Source organism: Gigantopelta aegis, unplaced genomic scaffold, assembly GCF_016097555.1.
Source record: "Gigantopelta aegis isolate Gae_Host unplaced genomic scaffold, Gae_host_genome ctg3402_pilon_pilon:::debris, whole genome shotgun sequence".
Classification (NCBI taxonomy): Eukaryota; Metazoa; Mollusca; class Gastropoda; order Neomphalida; family Peltospiridae; genus Gigantopelta; species Gigantopelta aegis.
The window spans coordinates 3,115-23,008 of record NW_024533324.1 but is presented as its reverse complement, the minus strand read 5'-3'; the positions used below and the strand labels follow the sequence as shown (position 1 = coordinate 23,008).

General features: G+C 37.4%; 1 protein-coding gene across 1 annotated transcript in view; it reads right to left on the bottom strand.

Annotated features, from left to right (window-relative positions):
- The window catches only part of LOC121392136 (FRAS1-related extracellular matrix protein 3-like), a 36,229-nt gene extending 18,243 nt beyond the window's left edge, over window positions 1-17,986 (bottom strand). The window contains exons 1-4 of the mRNA XM_041523494.1: window positions 17,701-17,986; window positions 10,369-10,468; window positions 4,818-5,050; window positions 79-175 (exon numbers count right to left, since the gene is read on the bottom strand). The gene's annotated coding sequence lies outside the window, so the exon portion shown is untranslated. The remainder of the gene's footprint in view (window positions 1-78; window positions 176-4,817; window positions 5,051-10,368; window positions 10,469-17,700) is intronic.
- Window positions 17,987-19,894: the final 1,908 nt, after the last annotated feature.

The window sequence follows — 19,894 nt, the reverse complement described above, 5'->3', positions numbered from 1 at the left end:
CACTCGTGACGAATCCTATATATATTATTAAGTAATTATGTTTATTACTTTATAAACCATACTTAAATGGTAACTTACGATCATTATCAAATATCGAATAGATAAAGTCTGGTCCAGTTAGATAATCCTCAGAAGCAGTCAAACTGATGACAAAGTTCTCCTGACCTTCATACACCTGTTACAAAAACAAAACAAAATCACTTGATAGTTAATATGTACAAAGAACGTAGTTGGGACGGAGAATATAAAACAGAATTCCTACAAGAATATGTTTATAAAAATTGCATGATACTCCATCAATAATTGTTACATGTGTTACATATCGCTGTCTTTTTGTTGTTGTTGTTGTTGTTGTAATATATGCTGATAATGGTTGTGTCTTACATTAGTATAACATAATCAAAGCATTGCTCTCGCATGAATGAAAAAACCACATATATTGAATACTAAATGAGTGGCCGTTTGATACCATTTATCTTATATCGACTTTTTTTTTTTTTTTTTTTTTTTTCAAACTAAATTAACTAGCGAACGCTAGTTGGACACGTTTTTAAGCAACGAGTTATAAGATATATGCTATATAACGGACACAGCTTTAGTATTCGATTTCTTACATATCCACACAAAAAATTATAAAGATCTTCTTGTTTTTATTTAAATCCGTTTGCGGTCGTTTAAACGTCTTTTTCAACTAAACCTTATTTACGAACCACAGAACAATCGGTCTCAGGTTAACAGATACGTCTCAGTTTCGGCTATTTTTATTTTATTGGATGGTATGACCCTATCTCCGTAAAGCAACAAATCACACGTCCAAACCTCCATTTTATGTGGTGAGGAGAGTTTGGTCATTAATTATATTTGGTTTCACGTAAAGAGAAAGGTAAACTCTTTTGAAAACATTTTTATTTTCTATTTCATTTACAGTTTATGTTATGTAAAAGCACTAGTGAATACCCAGACATAGTAAGAATATCCTCTGCTCATTGAATTTAAAATGACTCTTTTTTTTATTAGTTTATCCTACTAAACATTTTGGGTCGGGACGGTCGGTCTATGATCGAACCCCGTCGGTTGGCCCTTTTAGGGTTTTTTTCTCGTTCCAGCCAGTGGGACGCATATGCAAATGTAGCGGGTTTCCTCTCTAAGACTGTATACCAGAATTACCAAATGTTTGACTTCCAATAGCCGATGACTGATACGTCAATGTGATCTAGTGGTGTCGTTAAAGAAAACAAACTTTAAACTTTTAAACTGTGTATTTTATTACGTTTCTGTTGCTCTTTCTTTTCTAACTGGAAATCCGTTTAATATGCATGTTCGATAAGAAAAATTAAGAAATTATCATTTCAACACCATTAGCAGACGACATCTTCAGTGTGGGCGGGTACTGTTTCATTTATTTATTTATTTATTACACAACCATGTGAGAGAGCACCCGTGTAAATAATTTTCTATAAGAAATATAACTACATTTATCTTACAACTCGTTGTTTAAAAATGTATCCAACATGCTTTCACTCATTAGAAGTCTTTATTCAAACACAATTCGTTGTAAGACAAATGCTATCTAACGGCCACTTATGTTGTATTCTTTGTATCTTCATGATTCCTGTCGGTGGGCCCATTGGGCTATTTCTCGTTCCAACCAGTGCACTACGACTGGTATATCAAAGGCCGTGGTATGTACTACCCTGTTTGTGCGATGGTGCCAATAAAAGATCCCTTGTTGCTAATCGAAAAGAATAGCCCATGAAGTGGCGACAACGTGTTTCCTCTCTCAATATTTGTGTGGTTATTAACCATATGTCTGACGCAATATAACCGTAAATAAAATGATGTTGAGTGCGCCGTTAAATAAAACATTTTCTTTCTTTGTATTTCATGAATGTTTTTTCAAACTTCACGTTTGTTCGTTTGCAAAACACTTTTCTTTTTCTATCTGCGTCAAGTAAATAGGAATTATTGACCAAAAAACTCTTAAAGGAATGTTCGCGCAAGGCTTTTTGACTGGTATGCATATTCAACGATATATAATGCACTTTTATTGCTTAATATTAACAAGTATAATATTATATTTAATTAATAAAACGGTTAAATGTGACGGCTAATATATATAACAGTCGCAGCCATTTTGTACCATCCCAGTGAATACGCCCTCTGGCGAGCCGGTGGTTACGTAATATTTATCGCGTCACGTCAGGAATTAAGTCTTAGAACTGAAGAAACAAACGTACCTAATTTTTGCGCAATATTCTGTAAGTCAGCAATAAGTATATATTATGTTACAATACAAAATAAACCACCATTGTCAAAGTGCCGAAATAACTCTATCATGTTTTGTCCATGCAATAACCTACGTACTGAAATGATAACCGGAGCGTTTTCTTAGTTAATTGTTCTATACTGGTACTTTCAGTGGCCACCGACTGTGATTCCTGGCCGATTCCTGATTGGCAATTAGACAATTCATTAATTACCGCCGTCTAGACACAAAATTATATACAGGCGGTATTTTTTAACATCACAGGGTATTGGGTGTTCCAACGTACTCTACCAATAGGGCTAATACTATGCATTTTTTCTTTGGAGAAAAATATTAGAAACCCCATTTTGTTCTATTAATGCAAATTCAAATATATTTAGTTAAATAGTTTATTGCATTATCAAATATAAGTAATGTCTCTCTTTAAATCCATAAGTTTAAAATCTCAACGTTTCTTCAACTAAATGTTGATATCGTCAGGAGAAAACTAAACATAAAAACAGGAGTTCAGCCTTTGAAATCAGTAGGATAAAAACAGTTCAAGTGAAACACCAAATTAACCATCGCTGCATTTTTTGCGCCACTCCCCTAGTGGCACCAGCGATTAAACTCTTACAACCCTTTGGAGTCACTCTTCAAGTGACGCCGGTTTGGGAAGTTATAGTAACTTCCTAAACAACTAGTAGGCTGCTAGGATTGGACTGAACTGCGGTTGGACACGGTGGGGGGGGGGGGGGGGGGGGGGGGGGGGGTGATGGTATGCCGGGAGTTAGGGCATTATTTGGGGCTATATGCGTAGGCGGTTCGTCCTTAGGTTTTGTGTAGGGCCGGCCTCCCCTCTCTCCCGACCCTCACCTGGTCACACCAATGTTTAAAATATGACTGGCAGCCCCTTTCCACTTAACCTCCCATGGGCTTAATGAATATTGTTTGAGAATTATTATTAATTTTAGACCAGCCCATCTAAATTTGCGCCGAAAATATATTATATTAATAATTTATATAGGTTAGGAATGTTCATATTTTTCTTTAAGGGCGCAGCCAAAACTTTTTAACCCCAATTTTCCCCTTTTTATACTTTTGGCGTTAATATTCAAAATTTCTAAATTGACCCTATTTGTTAGGTTATCCCTGTCCCGAGTCAGATCCCCGATCCTATCGGAGGCCGGACTCGGGATAGGCGCGTTCGAAACCCTAGTGGTATATGGACACGTTAAACCAGTTACTAAGCTAAGTGAAACACCAGAGTTAAAAGATTAATCACATCTAAAGATAAGCTGACTGGGAGGACTGACAAAATAAGGATATAAAAACAGTTGAGATAAAAGAATCATAACGATCGGCCTCGGTGGCGCAGTGGTTAAGCCATCGGACTACAGGCTGGTAGGTACAGGGTTCGCAGCCCGGTACCGGCTCTAACCCAGAGCGAGTTCTTAAAGGCTCAATGGGTAGATATATGTAAGGCCACTACACCCTCTTCTCTCTCACTAACCACTAACAACTAACCCACTGTCCTGGACAAACATCCCAGATAGCTGAGGTGCGTGCCCAGGACAGCGTGCTTAACCTTAATTGGATATAAGCACGAAAATAAGTTGAAATGAAATGAAAGAATAATAACGTCACCAGGTAAAGCTGCCTGGGAAGATTAAAAAACAGAAAGTTAATTACTGCTTGGGTCATACTCATTCAGTCCTGCCGGCCACATTGTGTTTAAACCGTGTATCCAGAGTGATTCTGCAATGTTTAGTTTGTATTTATCAAGATTAACAATCGTTTGTAGTACAGTGCAGTTGTAACTGCTACGTTGAAATGAGGGCTGGCGTGGGTCAAATGTAGTAACCCATGGTAGTGTTCTTTTGGAGTCTTTGTTGGGTTGTTTATCCTTCAAGAGTTGATCTCTAGTATGTTGTTTGGCTTTATTAAAAATGGTAGTCACCTTACTTTTGTTGAAACCACACTGACGGAGATAGGCACAGAAATGTTCTAGGTGTTGGTCTGCCCACTCGGGTCTACTACAAAGTCTTAGGATCCAGTTAGCTCCACTATACGGTATTGCACAAAAGACATGTCTGGGATGGCAACTGGATGGGGTTAAGTATCTGTGAGAGGCTGTTTCGTTGTAGTAGAGGTTTGCCTCAAAGAAGGAATCAGCTGATATGACATTAACATCCAGAAATGGCACAGAGTTTCTACTAATTAGAAGAGTGAATGTTATCTGTGGCTATTTATTGTTTAAGGTGTCAAAAAAAGAAGTATTTCCGAAGAGAAGGCCTTACTCCAAGCCCAAATATCATCGATAAAGCGTAAAATGTATGTCTGGCCTATTGGGTATGGTGTTCCAGGCTTTGCGCATCCAGTAAGTCATATAAATGTTAGCATATGTGAACGTAAATCGAATCCACTCTTACTGACAACTAACAACTAACCATTAACTCCTGTCCTGGACACACAGCCGAGATAGCTGAGGTTTGGGTTCATAACAGGTGCTTGTACCTCAATTGATATAATCATAAAAAATAATTATATTGCATTGTATTAAAGTACTTACACTGTCGTCAGTTATACCAATATCAAATGTTTGCGACGAGTCACCGGCATCAAATGTCACACTCAGGGTAGCAGGCGGCGTATAGTCTGTGCCACTTGTGGCTGTACCTCCCTCATTACCGATTGTGAAAGCCACCGTGTAAGACTGCGATACGGGTTCTGTTGTTGATATTGTGACAGTTAATGGCGATGTGCCCTCAGCAGCTGTAGCAGTCTCTAGTTTGAACGTCAGTTCTGAAACATATCATATAAAACACGCCAATGAAAGCAACTATAACCCAATATCATGTGGTTAAAGGGACATTCCTGAGTTTGCTGTAATTTTTAAGATGTCATCGACTAACAGACTTTTTAACAATTCTAATTACATATAAAATATTTTTTTCTGCATGAAATATTAGTGGCTGTATATTAAATGTGTTTCTGATCGTTGTAATATTTGTACTAGGTTAAATTTCATTTTATTTCCTAAATATTATTTTTCTTATAAATATTTAGACGACCAGAAACACATTGAATATACAGACCCTGATATTCTAAACAAGAAAATATATTTAATATGTAAGTTTAATCGTAGAAATATTTTATTAGTCGGGAACGTCTTAGAATGCAGCAAACTCAGGAATGTCCCCTTAAGACACATAGCTGGTTCACACACCGTAATAAATTAATTAATAGGTCTACATATCAACTTTCTCAAGAATCAGTGGCAGATCAAGAGAACTCTTATTGTTTTAGCAACATACACAAATATTGAATTGACCTTCAACTGTTACATATTTGTGCAAATAGTTTAAGTAAGACATATTACACGTATTGTTTTTTATATTTATCATCATCATCATCATCATCATCATTATCATCGTCATTATTGGTAGTGTTGTTGTTGTTGTTTTTGTTGTTGTTATTGTTGTTAATATTGTTATTACATTATGATGTTTTAATTATTTTTGTTATTACATTATGATGTTTTAATTATTGTTGTTGTTACATTATGATGTTTTAATTATTGTTGTTATTACATTATGATGTTTTAATATTGTTGTTATTACATTATGATGTGTTAATATTGTTGTTATTACATTATGTTTTAATTATTGTTGTTATTACATTATGATGTTTTAATTATTGTTGTTATTACATTATAATGTTTTAATTATTGTTGTTATTACATTATGATGTTTTAATATTGTTGTTATTACATTATGATGTTTTAATTGTTGTTGTTGTTAATGTCAGTTGTTTGGTGGAATGGTGTATATAAAAGTCCCTTACTACTAATGGAAAAATGTAGCGGGTTTCTTCTCTATGACTATATGTCCATGTTACCAAATGATTGACATCCAATAGCCGATGATTAATAACTCAATGTGCTCTGGTGGGGTCGTAAAACAAAACAAAAACTACCTTTAATAATATAATACATTATGTATACCTTGCGTTGGAAGGAAATACACAAACAAACAAAAAATGAAAAAAGAGGGAAATTAATTCTACCAAGGAGCTACATGATTTATTAACCTTATCAGTTGAGTTTACAAATGAATCTGGTGTAGAGTTTGAGTGATAATCTTTCACCCTGACTTTGGCACCAGCCACACCTCCAACACTGACATAATGTATATTCAAACAGTACTAAAGACTTCTTCATAAACTCACTGATTGGGTTCTTAGCTAATCTCGAAAATTAACCTGTGTGACAGAATTAATTTCGCTCATTACTTTATCTTTGTCTTGTTGCTTCTTTATGATACGTTCCTTCTCTGTTTACATATGTTCTTCGTATACCAGTTAAAGGAACGTTTGTTCAGTAATGTAAGGCATGGGTGTATCCAGGACATATTTCTAGGTGTGTGTGGGGCGGGTGGGAGGGACCACGAAAAAGGGGCACTTAGGCTCGTTAAAAGGTCATCTTAATAAAAGTGTTAATATTGGCAGTTAATATGAATGCGTTTGTGTATATATTACAGTGTACGAACGGAAGTGTACACTAAATGACTAGCTGCGGTTTTCTGTATCGCTAGCTGCATTAATATTGATTATTATATGAGCTTTGGCCCGTCGGAGCATTTTTTTAAAGTGGGGTGGGCTAATAATCAGGGTCGTTGTTAAGTATGACACGAGATGTGTAGGGGGGGGGGGGGGGGTTTAAACGCCTTTTCTTGGCATCTGAATCGTAAAATTAGCCATTTTTAAACAATTTTAAAACCATTTTAAGCATTATTTTGCATAGTATTATAACCCAAAGAAAGTGTTGCTTTTTTTTCCCCTTGACATCTTGATAGCAAAATTACCCATTTTCAGACAGTGATCACGTCCTCTTTTGGAGATTTATAACCCAAAAATTATTATTCAGAAGAGTTCAAACCCGTTACTCTTAGATCACAATCACTAAATCGTGAATTTTAGCGTTGACCGGGGGCGGGAGAACGGAGAGAACGGAATGCATAGAATCAACTTTGCTTCGTACATAAGTATGACTATCCATATTTTTTTTTTAAGTGCACTGTTCTACTGACGGATCTGTCTAGGTAAGGCAGACATAGCCTAAAATCACTATAGAAATGACAAGGCATATTTATCTAATGTAGAAAAGTATTTATTTGCCCAAGACAAGTACTGTGGACACTAGTGCCTTCTTGCTTATCTAAACATTAATTTTGTTTCTGGAAAGGTGAACAGCAAAACTGTCAGCATTTTACACTGGCGTAGGACACACACACACACACACACACACACACACACACACACACACACACACACACTTTTTGGCACCTTCCTACGCTCGTGTTTTATCCTTATGCGTTAACTAGGCCAGATCCAAACGTATCGCTCATACGCGGGCCAATTGGTGGCCTGGTGTACAAGCATTTATTACCTTTTAGCTAAATTTCATGCGTTTTGATTGGTCAATAGCTAATGCATATTACACCGATTCATTTGCAAGAAAATACAGGATTTGCGGGGAAAATACATAATTAATTTGCCGGAGTGTACGAAATGTCAAGTGATTTTTTCGACTGGTTGTACGAAAATACAAACTGCGGAGGAGACAATTTTCTCCAACACGCCTCACTGAATGGGAATACCACAACTCGGTAAATTTTTTTTACTGTTTATTTCAAGATTTCTTGAGCATGTTTCGACAAAAAAAATGTGATAGATTGTAGTTTTGGGCGTTATAAAAGCTAATATTAGAATATAGCATTGCGTAATCAGTTACCGTGTTAGAACTTGGGCTAATTATCACGAACATATTTTAAATAATAACTTGACGTGCTTTTTTACAGGTTCTACAAGTTAGTACAACATGACAAATATTTTGTTCCGCTGCGGGTGTTCAATTTTGTTTTTCGCGATGCGATTACAAAATAATCATAAACGTTTAAACACACAAGATAATAAGGCGCTAAGCGTTGTCTCCCTTTGCAAAACAGGGTTCGAAATGATTTCAGGGTGAAACCACTCGGAATCCTTGTTGACACACTTAATACCCAAGCAGCTAACAACAACAAAAAACCCAGTAAATATCTTGCATAGTTATTTGTTTTAAAAAATCCAATACAATTTGAGGAATTTGATATTATGTTATGTTATTAAATTCAAACTCAAAATGTGTGTGTACTTTATTTAAAAGTTTGACCGTTAGTGTAATTTTAGTTTAATTATAAAACAGATCTAAAAGGTAATAAATTCGTTACACTGTTTTTGACAGGGTGTACGGCATTGTACGCCCTTCCAAAATCTGTATTTCTTGGGGTGCGCCTCAGGAAATACAGATTCTGGAGGGGTGTACAATCCCGTACGCCCTGTCAAAAAAACCGCGTAACAAATAGTATGTCTGAACGTAGCCCATTGACCATGTCTCATGCATTAGTTCCATGTTGGTATTTCATACTGACAACAAATGATTCAAGATTGACCAAGCAGCCTTCATCGGTATGAGTTCTTCAAATGCAAATCAAGATTACATGTGTACAGACTGTTTTTTTCAGATGTTGTTTTTCTTGTTGTGGTCTATTGATCAAAGACCAGGGAACTATACCTCTTGCACAACCAGAATAAAAGCATATATGTTTCAATATAGTGCATATACATTGTCTTCAAAATATCCTCTCTATGACTGTTATATTTTTGTTATTGAAGTGCAATAGTCAAGCTTGTTTTGTTTAACGACACCGCTAGAGCACACTGATATATTAATCATCGGCTATTGGATGTCAAACTCGTAGTCAATAGAGGAAACCCACTGCATTGTCTTAATGCAGCAAGGGATCTTTTATATGCATTTCCTACAGACAGGAAAGCATATATCAGGGCCTTTGACCAGTTGTGGTGCACTGGTTGGAACGAGAAAAAAACCCAATCAGTTGAACGGATCCACTGAGGTGGTTCGATCCTGCGACGCAAGTACCTCAAATGAGCGCTCAACCGACTAAGCTAAATCCCGCTCCTGAAGTGCAATAGATACACAGATCTATCTTACGCATACCAGGCTTCGTGCTGTCTACTTCTCTATCTTACGCATGCCAGGCTTCGTGCTGCCTACTTCTCTATCTTACGCATGCCAGGCTTCGTGCTGTCTACTTCTCTATCTTACGCATGCCAGGCTTCGTGCTGTCTACTTCTCTATCTTACAGATGCCAGGCTTCGTGCTGCCTACTTCTCTATCTTACGCATGCCAGGCGTCGTGCTGCCTACTTCTCTACCTTATGCATGCCAGGCTACTTCTCTATCTTACGCATACCAGGCTTCGTGCTGCCTACTTCTCTATCTTACGCATGCCAGGCTTCGTGCTGCCTACTTCTCTATCTTACGCATGCCAGGCTTCGTGCTGCCTACTTCTCTATCTTACGCATGCCAGGCTTCGTGCTGTCTACTTCTCTATCTTACGCATACCAGGCTTCGTGCTGCCTACTTCTCTATCTGGCCACGACAGCTTTATTATTTTTTGGATTAAACACATATGCTTAGCATTGTCGGTTTAGTAACATGCTCGGCCATTCGTGTTTTGAATCGGATGAAAGCAATTTATATCCACCCCTATTCCACCCAGATTTGGGAATATTTTGAAGCCATTCGTGTTTGTTTGCATGACTATGAACGTTTGCATTTTGAATGTATGTATCGCTTTATTCCGCCAAGGTATATTTACAACAACGAACTGACAGCACGAAAAACATATCGACAAAAGGGTTTCAAAAAATGGAATAAAATATAAACGGGGTATATGTTGTAAGTCTTCGCCTGCAGTTAGTATGAAATATATTTGTTCACATAAGCCAAAGCATTATAGTACGATGATAAAATGAACCATGGCATGATAATATACTGGACAACTGCATATATTATGGGCTTAAAGAAAACTGTCTTAGTGTAATTATAGTGCTATGAACCATATTGTAAAGGTAAAATCAACACACATACATTTTATACATTATAGAAGACGTCCTAAATACAAATGTATTTGTATGTGATCTGTGTTATATATGTCATGTCTTAATAGTTAGCATGGTGACCATTAACAAAATCAAATACTTTATGCAACTTACGATCATTCCTCCTAATAGTCACAGTCAATGGGTTACCGTCTACTGTGTACGCGTTTGATGATGCAATGCTAACATTAAATGTTTCATCACGTTCTGGAACCTACAACGTAAAAAAAAATAAAAATAGAAAGTAGCCTGTCATTGGGTTTCCAAGAAAGTCTGTCTCTAGTAGATGTTTGGTGGGGTGGGGTGGGGGGTGGAGGGGTGGTGAGGGGTTGGTGTTTGTTGTTGTTATGTTGTTGTTTTGATTTTCTTTCATTTTTCTTCTCTTTTTCTTCTTCTTTTTTTTTGGGGGGGGGGGTATTTTTTGTTTGGGGAATCCACATACATATATGGGTCATTCCACAGAAAAGGAGTAATTTCAGAATTTTTTCCTTAAAACACGAAACAACTTCAATCTATTTTTTTCTATTTGCAGCGTTGTATTCAGTATATATTTCTGCACATGACATATTTTGGCACGCTAATTACCATTTTAAGTTTGTATCTGTGCTTTGTAACATTATCACGGGTAAGAAATAGTGCCCAGTAAGCTATAGACAGCAGCAATAACAAGCACTGCACTAAATATGCATAATGGATATTTTATATGATACAATTTATCCAACCTGCCCTTTTGTTACACAAATTAAGATAAATTGTATATAATCACATAAATATTTACTCTTAACATATATACTAAACAACAAAAGAAATGCAGGTCATAATCAGAATATGAATGGTATGTATTTTTAGAAAGCAGTGTACAAAATTGATGTAAACCAATTAAAACATTATTGAAGCCCAAAGTGTTTTAACTTGAAGGAATATTAATAGACATCAGTCATAAATGATAACAAGGGCAGACAACCCAAAACCATTTACATTCACAACTGCAACCAGTTCTCTGATAACACGCGATGAAGCTGGACGTATGTTCATGTGTTCTCGACTCCCCAGCTCGACGAGTCGACGCCAGTGTTGGACACCGCCATGTGCGAGACTCCATGGCCGACGTCTTCCGTTCCAAACCCTCCGCTTGTGTCCGCGTCGAGACCCCCACCCCCGGGGGACTCCGCAGCGACCAAGCCAGATGTTGGTCTTGCGAAACGGAAGGTCGTCACTCCTCCGAATGACTAGCCAGCCAAGGCCCGGCCTTCCGCATCCGCCCGGGGCAGGGACTTCGCCGCCTGGAGTCTCGCAGTGTCGAAGATCAAGGGCCAGTATTCGAAGTACTTGGTCGGGGACACACCACACACGGCCTCACTGCCGGGAGGCGTCATTGAAGGATCCTCCAAGTGCTTCACAGACGGCACTGAGGTCGGGATCCACGACATGGAGCTAGGGGACGGGATGGACTCTACAGACAAGGAGTTCTCTTCAGAGAAATGGACAACAACACCGTTCATAGAGTCCTGAAGATCATCGCCGGTGCCCATTACGTCGAACTATCTAAGACCTTGCTAGCCCACCGCTGGAGGAAACTGGTGCCGTAGTTCAACGCCAAGCACTTCATCTCGTCCCCGTAGTCGCCAACCGTTCCAAGGGCTTAGTTAGACTTTAAATGTTTTGGCCCGCATTCAAATGTTGTTGTTTTTTGTTGGGTTTTTTTGTTGGTTTTTTTGTTGTTGTTTTTTTGTAAACAGTCCGACGCACTTTAATTTGACAGCCCGTCTAAATTGTTCAAATCACCTTAAAACCCTTTCGGTCGAGCACTCTAATTTTATTCTTTGGACTTAAGTAGTATGAAATGAGCTCATTTTGGCTTTAGGTCTTTGACCTAACTACTAAATTCGTATTACAAATTCCGCCCACCTTAAACTCCCCAGACCATATAGATCGGACTTTAAACTTTTAGACCTCCGTTCAAAATTTTATGTCGAAATTACTTCTTTTTTTAATATTATTAAATAGTCCGATCCTCTCTTCTTTCTCTTATTTATTTTGGGACTGTACTTCTAAAATGCTCCAAATTATATGAATATTCGGCCGAGCAGTCAATTCTTTTTACTTTTGGCTTGTAACTTTTTTTCTGTTTTTTTTAAAATTATATTAACATTTTTACTAATTGCTATTTTCAAAATTCTGCCCATTTTCAACTCTACCCACCCCCCATCCCGAGTCAGGCCTCCGGATGGGCGTGTTCGAAACCCTAGTGGTATATGGGCACGTTAAAGTAGTTATCTATCTATCTATCTATCTATAACTGCAATGCACCTTATCTACATGGAATGGATCAGACTTTTTAATAAAGGCCATAGGGATATGTGAAGTATATTTGCCTCAAACTAAGCTGCATTTCTTGGTCCTTGGAAAAATTCTTCGTTTCAGCTCATCCCATAACTGTTCAATGGGATTTAAATCGGGACTAATGGCTGACTGAAGCTAAATTATGATGTTGTGCTGCTGCAATAACTGACCTGTAGTCCGAGCTGTATGTGGTCTGGCGTTATCATGCTGCAACGCGTATTGCACATGACAAGCAAAAACAAAAGTACTGTATGGGGTCTGGGCGCCTGGTCAATGTAGCGTTGAGCTGTAAGACCATTACCCTTTCCAGGATCAATATTCTGGAAGATAACTGGTCCAAGTCTTTGATTCAGGCCAATTACAGCATATATCATCACACTTGGAGCACCTTGTGGATTTCTTTCCATTACACACTGATCATCATGACTATTTTGACGTCTGCGCCATATTCACTCTTTCATCTGTAATGATCACCTCTCTCCACTGCTGTCAACGTCAATTCCGATTAAATGTGGCCAACTGTAGACGGTTCTGTCGGTCTCGCTGAGTCAAACTGGGACAACAACTGGTTTTGTGTACGTGGAGTCTCCATGTAATTGTGTCACCACTGATGGGTTGGTTGTGGACTCCCAACTGTCTGTCGAGCTGTTTCATTGGCTATCAGGAATGGATCGCGAAGATGCAAGCGATGAATGTGTCTGTCCTGTCCACTTCTTGGAAGGTTAGCAGTACTGTTGGGGGTGGCAAAACGATCTTGCAAACGACAAATGGTTGTGATGTCAACGTTAAACGCATTGGCAACATTACTAACACTTTGACCTGCCTGTAGGGGTCCAATTGCTTGTTCCTGCTGTTATGGTGTACGTCTTGGCATATTCGTATGACATCAATATTGAAGAATGAATAAACAAAATAGGCGTTTTTATATCCCTTCATGTCAGAAATAAAATATGCTTTTTTATTTTCACGAGTGTCTCTTACTTCACAATCCCATGATATTTTCCTATGGTATGTTTTGAAGACATGCTTCAACCGTAAATGAGAAGACAACGAAACAAAAAGTGTTACAAGGGACGATGTTCTACAACATAAACCCATTACATTACTGTCTATAAAATATTTGCATTTCTTTTGCTGTACAATATACGTTTCTATGTGATATCCATGTCATAAACCCATGTGCTAATTTAGTGTATTAACCCGGTTAAAAATAGTATGCAAATTAAAACGTATATGCAAATTTCCAGGATCTCTCTGTAATAATGTGTTGCTGTGAATGGGCCATCTGTATACAAGCCATCAAGACCTGTATACCTGAGCGTAACGTTTTCATAAGATTTCGTTAAAATGCCTGACGGCAAACTAATTTGTGCCAATCGTGATGACGTCATATTACCAGTGGATGCGACTTTAGTACTGTAAATTACTAAATATCGAAGGTAAATGTTATTTTAGAAGTGTTAAATAGAATAAATAGAATTCGCAACTCGTGTTTTGTAATATACTGACGGAAAACACAGTTTTGAACAGTACATATCGAGTGCACAACATTTCATTTCAACACCACTGGAAAGCAAAGTTGATTACAAGTTGATAGGGTTTTTTTATGTTAAATTATTACAGGTATGCATGCCTATACCATGCATCTATAGGTCTCGTTATCATGATTGTGACATCAGTGTGTTGATTCCAGCTACCAAGAAGCCGTTTATTTGGGAAGGGGACTAACAACATTCATACATACATGTCCTTAATATTGAGGCAGGGCGGAATGCACACCACTAAGCAACTGTCTCATGGTATAATTGTATCATGTCTACATCAACACCGAATTGCTAAAAAATAGCCAGATGCATCAAAGGCAAAGGCATCAATATCCTTCATTTGTAGTATCCCAGTCGAGGCATGGGATTTTTAATCCAGATACCGATTCCAAACCCTGAGTGAGTGTTCCACAAGGCTCAATGGGTAGGTGTAAACCACTTGCACCGACCAGTGATCCATAACTGGTTCAACAAAGGCCATGGTTTGTGCTATCCTGCCTGTGGGAAGCGCAAATAAAAGATCCCTTGCTGCTAATCGGAAAGAGTAGCCCATGTAGTGGCGACAGCGGGTTTCCTCTCCAAATCTGTGTGTCCTTAACCATATGTCTGACGCCATATAACCGTAAATACAATGTGTTGAGTGCGTCGTTAAATAAAACTTTTCTTCCTTCTTTCATTTGTAGTAGCTTGTGAGGTAAAAGAATGATCAGGATTCGAAAAACTAGGAAAGATAAGCCAATATTTCAAAGAAGTTAGGACATACGAAAAAGAATGTATTTGCATTCCTTCTGCAGGTTTCATATGTCCTAACGGCTGTGTGTGTGTGTATATATATATATATATATATATATATATGTTAGGCCTAAAGGCCGGTGAAAAGGTCAGCGGCAGCGCGAACACGACAACAACAACCAAGAACGCGGTATGTGCAATAGATTGATTAAAGCCAATTTGAATGACCGTTTGTACGTCAGCTCAGTTTTCACTATTCAGTTATTAGATAAGCAGATTGACACCGAGACATCGACAAACTAATGAGGTAAAATGCTTAAGGTCTGAACTGCCTTGTGTGATGCCAATACGCTTGATTAAGCGAGAACCCTTTGTCACAAGCACCATTCGGAATGAAAACTGGGTAGCCCACAAACCACTGGCATCGCGAACAGAGAAATCGAATCAAACCAGCTGGTTTGAGATGAACGAAGGTAACCAAGCGTCCTAAGCTGTCAGATCATCATTTTTGCCCGCAATGAGTTCACATCTCATCCCGCTGGAACACATCTGGTACATAAGATACAGAAGCTGGAACCACCAGTAACCCTTTTACCAATTTAATTGATCGAAAATTCGTACCCTACGAACGAACCACACGTCTTGCTGGATGCATGAGGAGGGATGATGCGGTTATTCAGACACTTGGTGACTATAAAAGCTATTGAAAATCTTTTCTCGGGAAGTCATGTTGTGGCCATAGAGTTAACATTTTGCGACAACTGTCTAGGGCACCCTGCAACACCATACTTTAGTCTCAGTGTCAGTAATACACACAATACAATTTTCACCAATATTATGAATACTAAAATGTCATTGTTGTTAAAGTTTATCAAGAATTACTCTTTCAGGAAAGAGAACATGTTCTGGTTTCTGTGCCATATGTTTAAGGCCAGCGCACAGGTTTTCAAATTGTAAGACCAAAATAGTAGGAGACGATTAGCCTTTTGTGGGTGTATGATAATTACAATCGCAGTCTTGGAAAATAGCCACCATTGGAACCTAATTGCATATTTTTAATGTCTACAATCTCTGTGATGTACATGATTGCCAAGTGTCATGCTTTCATCAAAATATGCAATAATTTCTTATTTGTGTTTACATTTCCTCTGAGCTGGGATATTTGTAGTTTACCTGGGCCACTTCACAGAGGAAACTCCAATAACGAAGGAAAATGATACATTTATTAGTAAATCACACAATACTGCAAGTCATTTCATTTGTTGGAAGGAAGGAAGGAAATGTTTTATTTAACGACGCACTGAACACATTTTATTTACGGTGATATGGCGTCCGACATATGGTTGAGGACCACACAAATATTGAGAGAGGAAATCCGCTGTCGCCACTTCATGGACTACTCTTTTCGATTAGCAGCATGGGATCTTTTATATGATTGACACCCAATAGCCCATGTATTTTTCGTGCTGGGGTGTCGTTAAACATTCATTCTTTTATATGCACCATCCCACAGACAGGATAGCACATACCACGGCCTTTGGTATACCAGTCGTGGTGCACTGGCTGTAACGAGAAATAGCCCAATGGGCCCACCGGCGAGGATCGATCCCAGACCGAACGCGCATCAAGCGAGCGCTGTACCACTGAGCTACGTCCCGCTTTTCATTTGTTGGTCTTCATATTCTATATGCAGGTGTCTTCAAATATCATTAAATAATTCTAATTCTCATATTCAGCAGTCTGTTGCAAACATTCAAAATCGTCATAAACGTAAATTGACATTAGTAAATGTATTTAGTAACTTATGATGCCATATATATATATATATATATATATATATATATATATATATATATATATATATATATATATATATATATATATATATTACTGCCATTTATTTTTCAGAAAGTCAACTTTCGTTTTTGTACCTAATAGACAAATAATATCTGAAGAGTAATGTACTGTACTTGAAAGTGCACACAGAACTTGTTATGTCTCTCTATGAGTTACATTCATAATACAGAACCTGTTATGTCTCTCCATGAGTTACATTCATAATACAGAACCTGTTTTGTCTCTCCATGAGTTACATTCATAATACAGGACCTGTTATGTCTCCCTATGAGTTACATTTATAATACAGAACCTGTTATGTCTCCCTATGAGTTACATTCATAATACAGAACCTGGTATGTCTCTTTGAGTTACATTCATAATACAGAACCTGTTATGTCTCTCCATGAGTTACATTCATAATACAGAACCTGTTATGTCTCTCCATGAGTTACATTCATAATACAGGACCTGTTATGTCTCCCCATGAGTTACATTCATAATACAGAACCTGTTATGTCTCCCATGAGTTACATTCATAATACAGAACCTGTTATGTCTCCCATTCATAATACAGAACCTGTTATGTCTCTCCATGAGTTACATTCATAATACAGAACCTGTTATGTCTCTCCATGAGTTACATTCATAATACAGGACCTGTTATGTCTCCCCATGAGTTACATTCATAATACAGAACCTGTTATGTCTCCCCATGAGTTACATTCATAATACAGAACCTGTTATGTCTCTCCATGAGTTGCATTCATAATACAGAACCTGTTATGTCTCTCCATGAGTTACATTCATAATACAGAACCTGTTATGTCTCCCCATGAGTTACATTCATAATACAGGACCTGTTATGTCTCTCCATGAGTTACATTCATAATACAAAACCTGTTATGTATATCTATAAGTTACATTCATAATACAGTTTTCTACATTTACAATAATAATATCAAATTAGCCAAACATTACAATACATTACCTGTTCATTATTGATGTCAATAGAAAACGTTACAAATTTGTCAGTAATGGCAAAGGTAACTTGGGTTACTGCTGTGTAGTCGGCGCTAGTGGTAGTAACATCAGTGTACGTTATAGTTACATCCAGCGTGCCTGCAGTGTCAGTTCTAAATAACTTAATCGGTACAGGATCTCCTTCATCTACAGTCTGGTCAGAAGCTACGAATAGAACCTCCGCTGAAACATTCAACACATTACAAATATTGTAGTTATGGTATACCACTATGGTTTTGAACAGAATAATAACATAATGTCACAATACAGGTAATAGCATTTGAAACAATACGCCTTGAGACGACTAGCTCGATTGTTCTCTGGCTCGTTATTGTAATATGTAAAGTGACCACATTGTTCTAATACTGTCTTCACATTCACTTATTAAAGTACTGTCGGAAATAGAACACAAATTATTTTCGTCGATTATTTCTTTCATATTAAACTGACAAGTAAATATTTTGTAAATACCCATTCAATGATACTTTACCTAATTTAGCATTTACCTGTTTGAGCTCTCATTGATGCACAAGGTAGTGTTTACTCTTGAAATTAAAATAAAGATGTCAGTAAACAGGTGATTTGTGACCTTTATTGGAACAGACTGTAACAAATGTTGATGATATGTGTCAATTTCATTTACCCTTAAACAAAATTTTAATTTAAAACTGCAAGTTAACTGATTATTTTGAATTGCAGCATAAATTATTAATTATGACAAGCATATTTATTGAATATAAATTCAATATAAATACATTAGAAATTTACACAAGGTTGCAACAATTTAAAGGTGCTATATAATGCGAGCTGTGATAAAGATTCTCCAATAAAAATGTATTTTCTACCAGTAGATAAAATTATTTCCTATAATCATTGATGGGCATATTGTTAAAGGTGTCTTCTTTAAATGTTAAATCAAAATTTTATATATAAAAAAATAATAATAATAAAATGATTTGCATTAGCTGTCATTGGGCAACATTGAGATAGCACCTTTAATACCGGTATAATGGATCACTCATAATGGCTCTTGACAGTTTTGCTCAAAAGTTACTTATAAATGACTATAAATATTTTGTTTTGGAGAGGGATAGGGGCAAACCATCATCAGAAACAGTCCCTCCTCACATATTGTAACAGCAATGAAATTGACACATGTTGACCAAAATTTGTTATAGTCTGTTCCAATAAAGTGCACAAATCATCTGTTTATTGACATTTTTCTTTTAAATTCAAGAGTAAACACCACCTTTAACATCAATGAGCGCCCAAACAAGTAAATGCTAAATTAGGTAGACTATCATTAAATAGATATTTACAAAATATTTCCTTGTCAGTTTAATATGTAAGAAATAATCGACGAAAATCATTTTTATTCTATTTCCGACAGTACTATAGTTATCTTCTGATACACTGACAGCACAATCACTCGCTGTGTATCTGTGCATGTAGCAGAATGATCAGATGCATCCCGTGTACCTTGTCTACTGTCAAAACATGACAAAAACACGAACACTTTGAGGTACAAGACATGAGATAGCAATTTTACACCAGGTCGTTCAGCAGTTCCGGGGAGGATGAGGCTTGGTTCACTGGGACCATAGATCCATGAGGCGTTTTCTCGAATCCAAACTCTGTTGCATCAATTTACACTGGTGTAGAGGGTTCTTGTTATGTCATCAACTGACAAAGACATCCATGCAGTTTGCAAGTGTAGCTGTCTCTAGTTGGCAGTCGTTGCTTTCCAAGCTTGCCCATTTTACCTTAGAGATTTTCAAGGAGGAGCAGTCTGCTTTATTATACAGATACATAACACATTTGATGGGGTGGGGGTTTAATGTCTACAACCGATATGCTGTTACTGTCACTATTACTCCAAAAGATCTCTGAAAATAGGTGTATTCGACTCACACCACATTGTCCGACTTTAAGCAAATGTGTTCCAATTGTAGTCAAGTTTTGAAATTGTCATATATTTCTGCTAATAAAGTGCTCATTGAAAAACAAAAACCCAACAAAAAGAAATCAAACAAATAAAAAAACCCACCCAACAACAAAACAGAACGAGGAATTTCATTTATTGTACAGTATTTTAATAATTAAACCTGGTAGTAGCTGTAGTACAGCGCTCCCTTGGGCTATTTTTCATTCAAGCCAGTGCA